Raw genomic sequence first — 11,031 nt, forward strand, 5'->3', positions numbered from 1 at the left:
AGTAGTGCTTCATTCATAATATTTCCATGGGTTAATTAAAATATAAGCTACCAAGTGCCCAAATAAATTCAGAATGCAACAAACTCAAACCCCAATAATAAGTTTCTGCATAGTGATGACCTCATGCTATAGCAGTGACTGATCCTCAAGTTTTTACCGCATCAACCCACAGCTCATCCATACATCTGAGGGATCACACATAACTGAGGAAGGTTGGAGCAGGATGATGCATTAGGACCCAGAAGAACTAAGTTATGCAGATCTTTCCAAGTGCATTGTTAATTATCTGGGGGCACAGGCAGAGAGAGGATATAGAGAGGACCAAGCAGATTGACTTGCCCTGGTTCAAAAATGAAACAGAGGATATGACAGACACTTACATTTATTAACGTAAATCCCACTATCCATGAGTTCAGAGCAGCTTTCACACTCCTATCCTCAAAAGGGATCCATAATCCAAGTTAAAGATATTGGAAAGAGTCAGTGAGGTATAGCAGTTAGAGTATTATACTTCAATATGGGAGATCCATGATCAAATCCACATTCACCTATGAAGCCCACTGGAAGACAACCAACCACCACCTCTCAGCCTAATCTATGTTATAGGGTGGAGAAAGAACCACATATCCTGAGTGCCTTGGGAGGAAGGACAGGATACAAACCAAATTACTAAAATAAAATGTCTCACTGAAGGCCTCATTTCCTAGTCTGGTACCTGCATACATAAAAGCAAGATGATTAAACCTCCCCACCCCAGCCCCATGCTTCACACACATTCACCACAGTTTGCTTTCCCTATATCACTTCTTCATATACTACAGAAAACATGCGAGCAACATGCTGCCAAAACACAAGAACATGTAAATTCCTGTAACATGCAATGAAGTTTCTTGCTGCCATGGTACAATGCATCACTGGAGTGCTAATGAAGAAAGAGGCTGCCTGTGACCTTCTAAGCCAAGGGTTGATGACTACACAAGGCAGGATTCCCCACTGTACATCCTTGGCACATTTCCCTACCTATCAAACAGAACCAAGCAGGATGGGTGTGTATGAAAGGCTAGTATTCATTGGAGACTCTGGATCAGGGAGCAAAAGGGCAAACACATCACCAATCTGTTGCAAAACCAATACACATACAAGATTAGGCAAAATATACTTGCCAGCAGCAACACAAGATATCACGTAACAGGAAATGAAATGACTACAGGAGATCATTACCAGAGTAGTTGCCATGTTAGTCTGTTGCAGTGAACACAACAGAACACCTTGCAGCACCACAAAGGCAAACTCATCTGTTGTAGTGGCATAACCCCAGGAGAGCTTATGGCAAAGTAAATTTATTACTCTTTATGCCAAAAGACAAATTTTTACAATGAAAAAGTCATGCTTTTCTACAACAGAATGTGTTTGCAACATTCAGGAAAAAAACAAACCACCAATGCAGAGCAAAGTCCAGTTGCTCTATTTAGTATTTCTACCTTTATTATAATCCGATTAGAAAATGGAATTAGAACTACCGCATACTGTTCTTCTGATTTATTATACCTGTTGGATCCAATTTTACATCTAAAATAACTGGATTAAACTCTGTCAACATAACCACATTAAAATTCCATTCTACTCATTTACTTGCTTCTCTAACAGAAAAAATAGCATTTTTCTTTTGGCACATGAAAAATACATGTGTTGATTTAGCACATGAAAAACCAGATGCCTTGAGCCAAAGATTTATGTCAGGCCTCCCAGGTCCAAGCCTAGTTCTTTAGTTATCGCATAACAGCCCTCAAACTAAAGAGGAGCAATATCAACAAAGTGGTGGGGGGGGGAGGGACAGAGTGTTTATTGTTACACTGATAACACTTTATAGCAGTGTTTCTCAAACTGTGAGTCGGGACCCACTATGTGGGTTGCAAACCAATTACAGGTGGGTTCCCATTAATTTCCCATTAATCCCATTAATATTTTATTTTTAATCTGTTAGACTGGATACTACCCTGGTATGTGACTGCACTTGGGGAAATGTTACAGACCTGTACTTCTAAGAAGCTACTATGTATGTTCTTTTAACAATGATAGTAAATGGGACTTACTCCTGGGTAAGTGTGGGTAGGACTGCAGCCTAGGATTGTTAAAAATTTTTCCTGCTTAATGACCTTACTTCCGATCATGACGTCATTTCTGGTGGGTCCTGATAGATTGTCATTCTAAAAAGTGGGTCCCGGTACTAAATGTGTGAAAATCACTGCTCTATAGCAGGGGTGCCCAAACCCCAGCCCAGGGGCCACCTGCGGCCCTCGAGGTCTCCCAATCCGGCTCACAGGGAGCCCACAGTCTCCAATGAGACTCTGGCCCTCTGGAGACTTGCTGGAGCCCGCAATGGCCTGACACAACTGTTCTCATACTGTTCGACCTCTCACATGAACTGTGGGATGAGGGCTTCCTCCACTGCTTGGTGTTTCACTTCTGTGATGCAGCAGCAGCAGCAAAGGAAAGGAAAGGATGGCCTTGCTTTGTGCAAGGCCTTTTATAGGCCTTGAGCTATTGTAAGACCTTCATTCATTCATATAAGTTCCACCTCTAATATATTCATTTATGTAAATTTATTCAAATTTGAAATGTAAATTAAATATTTTCTCAGCCATGACACAATGTCAGAGAGATGATGTGGCCCTCCTGCCAAAAGGTTTGGACACCCCTGCTCTACAGTATCAAGAGCACTACACTGCTGGCTTGCATAGAGCAAGGAGCGGCTGAAATATTTACATGGAAACAATAGTGTTTACTGATCTCCCTTCTGCCCAATTGCGTAACAATATACAAAAACATAAATGTAATAAAAAAGTAACACAAGTAAGTAAACGGAGAGGTCTACAACTCAAAAAGTATTTTAGCTGAAAATTAAAGAAGGTTGTCACTATTTAGATTCATAGCCAAGCAGAAAAGGGGAGTAAGTGCAAAGCCAAGGTGTACAAGTCAAAATTTTCATAACTATGCTACGTATCAGTATTAACGTTTATTGCTTTTAGTATTTTTGACCCAATGTACTAGAACCGCTTTGGGAAGCAGCTGGGTGAAAAACCCTAGCAGGAAATTGACAATGGGCCACATGGGCATATTTCTATTCCTTGTCCTCTCCTGACAGTTCACCCTCCTCTCCAGCCACCCAATCACCCATGTGACCCAACTAAATGACAGATATTTGGGGTGGGCAAGTTGCCCTGCCCCACGCCTGCTGAAAAGAGATAACTCTTTCCATAGAGATATGCCTACCAAGTTTACTTTTCCATTTGTCTCAGAAAGCTTTCCCCATGACCCAGAATTATGAGATGCATTTCAAAGTTTTCTCTTGAATCACTGCTCAGTCTGGCTGAACCTTACCATTACTCCACAGAGAATATACTCAGCAGCTCATACACCCAGCAGTCTGCTACAACTGTGCACTGCAGGGAGAACCTAATAATGATTGACAAATGGCCTTTTAGGTATGATTGCTCATTAGTACTCCCCCCCCCCCACAATGGCTATTTAGATATGCCTCTGAGGACACCCTGCGGGCACATGTGCAGAGTCTTGGAGAGCCCCAGAGCATGCACAGAATGGCACAGCACAGGGTATGCTTGTGCAGCCCCTGGAGTATCAGGGAGCTCCCGCATTCCTAGGAGCACACTTTAAGAAACACTGTGCTAGAGCAGTGGTTCTCACTCCTTTAGCACTGCAACCAACTTTTTAGAATGAGAATCTGTCAGGACCCACCAGAAGTGTGACCAGAAGTAACATCATCAAGCAGGAAAATTTTTAGGAATCCTAGACTGCAATTCTACTCACACTTACCCAGGAGTAAGTCTCATTGACTATCTTTGTTAAAAGCATCTTCATAGTAGCCTGTTAAAAGTACAGATCTGTGACATTTCCCCAAATGCAGTTACATACCAGGGTAGCATCCAGTCTAACAGATTAAAAATAAAATAGGATTAATGGGAACCCACCTGAAATTGGTTCACGACCCACCTAGTGGGTCTCAACTCACAGTTTGAGAAACACCGTGCTAGAGATTTCTAGGTTCCCTGGGAAAAGGGAACAACTGCCTAATCAGCAATTAAGTTTGTAGCACGGATGTGCAGTTCATCTCATCAACTCAGTGATGAAGTCAGTGAGTCTTTCCAAAGGCATTTCCTTCTAACACTGTGGCCACAGGTATTGGGGGGATGGGACAGGATGGGACGGGACGACTCAGACTTTTTTCTTGCAGTATGTCATGTGAGACTGTAGTTTGAGAATAAATTAGACACTCCCTACAAGTTAAAGAACTAATGTCATGGTCCTTTGGATTTTGGTCCATGGTTCTTAGCAATGAATTTGAAAAAAAAACTACTAGTTTTTGGCATGGTACTCCTGCACCAACTGCTTCAAACATGCCAACACATATCTCAGAGACATATATAATTTAGTTTTGGAGCATAGCAGGGACCAACACTGAACATTACTTAGCTTCATTTTTGTGCTTCTTAAGAAGCTTACATTTTTGTGCTTCTTAAGATTAAATTAGAAACCTACCAAGAGCATAGTATCTCTTTAAAGGCAAGTGAATATCCATTAAATTGCTAATTTTTAAAATATTGTTAGTTGAGCCAACCTCATATTTCACTCTGGATAAAAACATAAACAACTGAGATGTTGGTTTAACTGGTTATAGAGATCAATGCAGGATGTTGTCTCACAATTCTCTATCAATACGTTTAGGCTTAAGGTAGCACTGCACAGCTCTCAGCAGTTAAGTACTGGCGTAGGTGGATTGCTCCCCATGGATTATCTGAACACATGAATCATACCAAATGACATATAAATTCCTAAGAAGCCTGCTCAAGGAGACACCACAAAATGCATCATGCTAATCCACGCAACAGAATAATAAGTGGCACAGATGAGAAAATATTAAGCATTAATTGTAATCTAAACTCCAGTATAGGACCAAACTAGAAACTGAGGCAGCCCATTTGTTTATTCACATGCCTGTCCAATTCACATGCAGTGTAATGGTGATGAGGTGTGATTTTAACATCAAGAAGTGGGCTGCTGACACAACATCTCAAACACTTTTCTCCCAGTTCACCTTCAATACCAGAAGTGAGTTGGGAGGACTAAAAAGTGCCTGGGTCAACATGATGAGGGTTGAGCAGGTGGGCGAGGGTTCAGTTCTGTCACCCACATGCCCCCTTTGATGTTAAAAATTAAACACATAGACTCACATCATCCATTGTGTGTGTAAAATGGAACAGGCATGCAAACCTGTATGGGTGTCCCTGTCTTCTCTAGTTTGGCCCTAAATAATCTTCAGAGTTGCAAGAAGCAAACACAGAAGCCAATCTGAAAAAGCTGGAACAACAGGTTTTGTGCTTCCTTGCAACATTTATAAATAATTTCTGCTTACATAGGACTGACAAAATCAGCAACACATATATAGTCAAGGGAAGTCAACCTGGAACTTGTTGGAACAGCAAGGTTTTGATGAAATGTGAACAAGTACTCATGTAGTCTAAAAATTCTTTCATATGCCAAGATTAGTCAAGCTTTGGATCTGCCAACAGGACATAACACTGTCCTTAAAACTTAGTTTCGCCAACAACACTTCTTAGTAGTTCAAGAACACCCTGGGGTTAGAACTTTTTGCCTGGTAACAGTAGCCAACTTAAGCCAAAACCTTTATCACACAAGCACATGGAAAATGGAACAATGCACTACATTGTGTGATTGCAGCATAAGCTAGTGCAAAAACCCTCTTAAAAATCAAATCTTAGCCAGCAGTGGAAAATTCCTCTAAGAGGAAGAAGAAGCTAAGCCTCTTCATAACTTAACTAATATTTTAATTGAGCAAACAAAATTAAACTAATTCTTTCATTGGCAAAAACCTTCAGTATTAAAAAAACAGTAGTTATTTAAAGGAAGTTTAACAAGTACTTTTACCTAAGGAAATCAAACATGCCACTATGAATGTGTTGGTTAAAGTACATTATTAAGCCATTTCTGCCCAATGTTGCATACAGTATATGCAACAGGCATCAAACGTGTCTACCTGTGGCTGAGCAAAAATGGGTCAAAGCATGGCCACAATGCATCATGTTTTTGGTCTCTTTAAATTTGCCTTCAATTAGTTCTTGCAGCAGCACCATAAACAAAAAAACAAACAAACCAGATGGTTTGGGGGCTGACCATTCTACACTACCCTTGTGGCATCTTCCTTTCCTGTTCTCCTCTCCAAGAATTCTTATGAGTTCTTAATTATCCTACTCCTTCTTGGGATTCTCTTTTCTGGGGCAATTCTTGAGAAGGAAAATCCTCTCTTCCACAACCAGAGATGTTAGTGTCTTACACTCTATATCTTGCCCACACAACTTCCCAGCATAAATGATTGCTCTGGACATCTAACTTTGCAGTACATATTACCACTATACACACATTATGAAATTTAACAGACAAATCAGCCCTGAGATACGGTCTAGAAGTAAAAGCCAGCAAATAAGCCCTTATTTTCAAAATCCACCAATGACGACACAACTTTGATACTAGGGAAGCAAAGGGCCAGTAACTAACATCCCAAGACAGTTTCTTTTCAGACTATTAATGTTCAGCTGACTGCAAAATTGGACCATTCAATGATTCAACAGAGCCTCCCCCTGACCTGCTCAAATGAAAATAGCCTCACATACAGGGAGAGACTATAGTTTGTGGCAGGGACAGCTAAGCCTCCCCTGTGATTGCACACGGGCTCCACCCAGTTTCTGAGTGGTTGTCCTCAGGGGAGACTGAGCTATCATTGCTGCAAGCTTGAGTCTCTCCAAGAGACTAGAGTTGCAGCTAGGACAGCTCAGCCTAGGCCAGGGGCTCAGCAACCTTAAACACTCAAAGAGCCATTTGGACCCATTTTCCAGATGAAAAAAAACTTCGGGAGCCACAAAACCCTTTTGACACCTAAAATGAAGATAACACTGCATATATAGTTTTTTTTTTTTTTACCTCCTATGCTCTTATAGGTCCCATTTTTATAAAGTAGCCCCCTCTTGTAGCTTTTCGTTAGTTTTATCATACATTCTTGTCCTGTGTTTTCGGACACCTGGTCCTCTATGGTGTTTTGCCTGATTCCAAGGCCATTCTCTGCCTGGAGAATTATGCCCACTTTAAGCAAATTAGCTCCCCTTTCCCCCAACAAATGACCCTGGTTCTGCCCTGCAGTCCTGCTGGACCCCACCTCCAGGGTAGCTCCCCTGTTCAACCTGCAGAGGTCCTCTCTCCTGCCAGCAGCCTCCCACCACTACAGCAGACCCTGGATCGTCAGCAGGTCTTGGGCACAGCAGTCGCACTTCAAACTCCAGTGTCTCCAGCAGTCCCTTAGTCACAAAGTCAGTCAGAGTATCCAGGACAGAGTCCAAAGTCAATAAGCCAAGTCACAGTCCAAGGTCAGATTCCAAAGTCAGTCAAATCAGTCAGAGTACCCAAGTCAAAGTACAAAGTCAATAAGCCAGGTCAGATTCCAAAGTCAACCTGCACTCCTTCTACAACCCACAAACCCTTCCTGCCTCAGGTGCTCTTATATCCCTGAGGGCCCTATTGCCTTCAAGTGGCTGCAGCTGTGCAGCACACTCTGCTGGATGCCCAGGCTTACCCTTAAAGGGGCCACTGCTGACACCACATCTACCTCCTCACCAGATCTTCCTCGATTTCAATACAAGTGGGGGGGGGGGAGCAGATCTCTATACAGACCAGTGCAAAAACAGGGAGAAGGTGCGGGGGAGGGAAGATCTCTATATAGATATCACAGCAAGACCATTGCAAAACCCCTTGCACAAAGAACCAACAGATGGAAGTTGGGGGGGGGGCAGATCTCCATACATACCAGTGCAAAAACAGGGGGAAAGGTAAGTCAGCCCCAGTAGAGTCAACGCGGCTTCATCTCAGGGATGCATGGACTGGAGAGAAGCCTACCAGCAGCTCCTCTCCCTGTCTACTCAGAATTCAGCCCCAGTAGAGTCAACGGGACTCACTCCCAGGGGAGTATATATACACTGCATATATAGTTTGCGCTCCCCTCTTATAGGTCACAGTTATATAATACACTTCCCTCTTCTAGGTCCCACTAAAAATCAGGTCCAGACCCACAGTTGGAGAACAACTGTTTTAGATTGTGCACAGGTGAACTGCTTGTGAAGGATACTGTCATTCTTTACTGTCATTTACTTCTGTACTTCTGTAAATGCCTTTCCACACAATACTACCTCTGAACAAGACCACTTAGTACAACTTAACACTGTTCACAAAGGTGCTCCTGAACAAACAAGCTAAGAGTTCAAAACTGCATAAAATAAAAGGCATACTAACAGTGATTACTTCCCAACCATGAAATATGCTTTGATGCTACATATACAGTATGTTACACATACAGTATACAAACATATACAGAATACCATCTGGTGCAGGGGTCTCCAAAACCCTTTCAAGTTTCCAAGTGAAGGAAATGGAGCAGTGAGCGTGTGAGTGAGTGACGGGGGAATGCTGAGTGGGCAGCTTGAAGGCTGTAATCCTGGGCACACTTTCCTGGGATTAAGCACAATGGGACTTACTTCTGAGGAGACACACACAGGATTGTGCTCTGAGCTTTGGAAGAGGACAAAGCAGCTGCACTCAATTGCTTGCTTTTGCCGTGATCATGGGGGGAAACAAGTGAAGGAAATGGAGCAGTGAGAGGGTGAGTAAGCGATGGGGGAATGCTGAGTGGGCAGCTTGAAGGCTATAATCCCGGGCACACGTTCCTGGGAGCAAGCACAATGGGACTTACTTTTGAGGAGACAGCACAGGAGAACTGAGCAGCTGCACTCAATTGCTTGCTTTTGCGCTGCGGCTCAGGCAGGAGGGAACGGGCGGTGCGGGCTCTTTGGGCAGGAGCTGCTCCGCCAGCCCGTTCGCGCCCTCTTCTATGGGGCGCAGCCGCAGGATGCGTGGGAGCTGCGCTAGTGCACTCAGGCTGGTGAGGGGCAGGTGCGTTGTGGGAGGGGTGAGCCCCTCCCTCCCACGGGTTGGCCCCGCACGGAGCCGCAGCAGAAAGCTGAAAGAGCCGCTTGCGGCTCCAGAATGGCAGGTTGCCGACCCCAGGCCTAGGCTGTGATTGAGCAGGCACTGGCATAGTCCCCTGAATGCCTTGTGGTGTGATGTCATCACATCACCAGCATACTACTGGGTCTGCCTCCCCAGCCTAGGACTTCAGCTCACATCACTGCAAGCAAAAGAAGAACACATAGAAAATAGGGCCAGATTCATGTTGCAATATGAATGGGTTGTCAGCATCTTGTCTCAAGTAGGAGGACTGCGTGTGCATACCGTAGGTAATGCCACCTGGGAAAATACTTGGATTTTAGAACAGTTGTTGGAGAGACACATGAAGAAAGAAGGTTGATAAACAACCAGCAGCAATGCTGTTGATAAGTCTTTGTAATGAAAAGGCTACATAACTCAAGCTGTATTAAAAAATACACAAGAACAGCAGTATTAGAGTGAAAATAGGAAAAGTGCATTTAACATGTAAGATCATGTTTTGGTACTACACCCTATCAATTTATTCCCTCAAGCATAATAGTATGGGAGAATTTTGGACATAATATCTTTTATATTGGCACAAAATACTAGTCTAAAAGAGACAAATCCTGGCAAACATTTCTTACTACACCAATATAATTTAGGCATAGGCTTAAGAGCAGTTCTCTTAGCTGCTATTTCTCAGCCTCACCTACCTCATAGGGTTGTTGTGAGGACAAAAAGAGGGAAAGGAACATGTACAACACTCTGACCTTCTTGGAGGAAGGATGACAGAAAAATGTGAAAAACAACTATTCCTTTAACATTTGACATCGGTCAGATTTTCCACAATTTCAAGTTGTCGATGAATTGCATTTGCCTTGTTAGCCATTTTTGTAACAGTTTTTGTTTTATGAGTTTTTGTTTTACTTTAATTTTATTTATTTAAAACATTTATACCTGACCTTTTCAAAAGCTCAAGGTGGCTTAAAGTGCTTGATAAATACATAATACAGTACTAGGTTATATCTTATGGAATATGCAGGGAAGAAGTTTGCAAATGAACTTCCCTCTCCCTCCTCCACACTGCAGCCCCCTGTATCCCCCACAAAGTGCTCTGGAAAGTTAGGGGACTGCCTGGAACAGAACTGTTGGAAGCTGTCGGGTCAAAAGGAGATGGGCAAAAATTCTTCCCCCCTCCCGATACAAACAGAAATCCCTTCCATTTGTGGAAGAGACAGCTAAATACTACGATTTATTCTTGTTTGCTCAGTTGTGATCTCTTTCAGTGCTCAGGGTCTTATGGCACAAGTAGAGACTGAATGTTCAGAACAATGAATCCAAGTCTTAGAAAAAGGTATTTGGGGAGCAGGTTAATGGCTGTTCAAAACACCAGTTTCAATTGTAGTATTTGGCATTGAGAAGGAATGTTTATTCATGCAGCAATGGGACGAGATTTTATGACTGACACTTGAAAACATGTGGGACTAACTGTGCTAAAGGCATTAAAACATTGTGTCTAGATTACAACTGTTGATGCAAGGGAATACACATAGAGAGGGAGACTAATGTTGTGGATGTGCTTATCTTCTGCTATGGATTTTGTAAGCCAATGCACACAGGCACACACACAGAGCAATACTACACACAAAAGAAAAATAATTCATTAAAAAGATGGGCTGAAATTCAGAGCTTTGCAAGCAGAATGTCACTTGTCTTGTCCTCTCCTCTCCTTGGAGGGGCACTTCCAAGGGTCTCATATGCATCCCCATAACAGTATGGAATGCAGCATAGGAGAGGCATAAGCAGAGGTCAGGCAGAGGCAAGGTGCTTTCCTACTGCAGTCCCCTGCACACATCCTATGACCTTCGGGAAGGTTCTCTCAGGAGTGGCTTAGTGGGGAGAGAGAAGATGAAAAAGTCCCATTACTTCAGTGATGTTAAACTTGCACAACTTTGGCTCCAAGAC

At 42.9% G+C, this 11,031-nt stretch overlaps 1 protein-coding gene across 2 annotated transcripts in view; it reads right to left on the bottom strand.

Annotated features, from left to right (window-relative positions):
- Nucleotides 1-11,031, bottom strand: part of TEX2 (testis expressed 2) — a 92,857-nt gene that overhangs the window by 31,348 nt on the left and 50,478 nt on the right. The window lies entirely within an intron of this gene.

The sequence above is a fragment of the Tiliqua scincoides genome, chromosome 2, assembly GCF_035046505.1.
Source record: "Tiliqua scincoides isolate rTilSci1 chromosome 2, rTilSci1.hap2, whole genome shotgun sequence".
Taxonomy (NCBI): Eukaryota; Metazoa; Chordata; class Lepidosauria; order Squamata; family Scincidae; genus Tiliqua; species Tiliqua scincoides.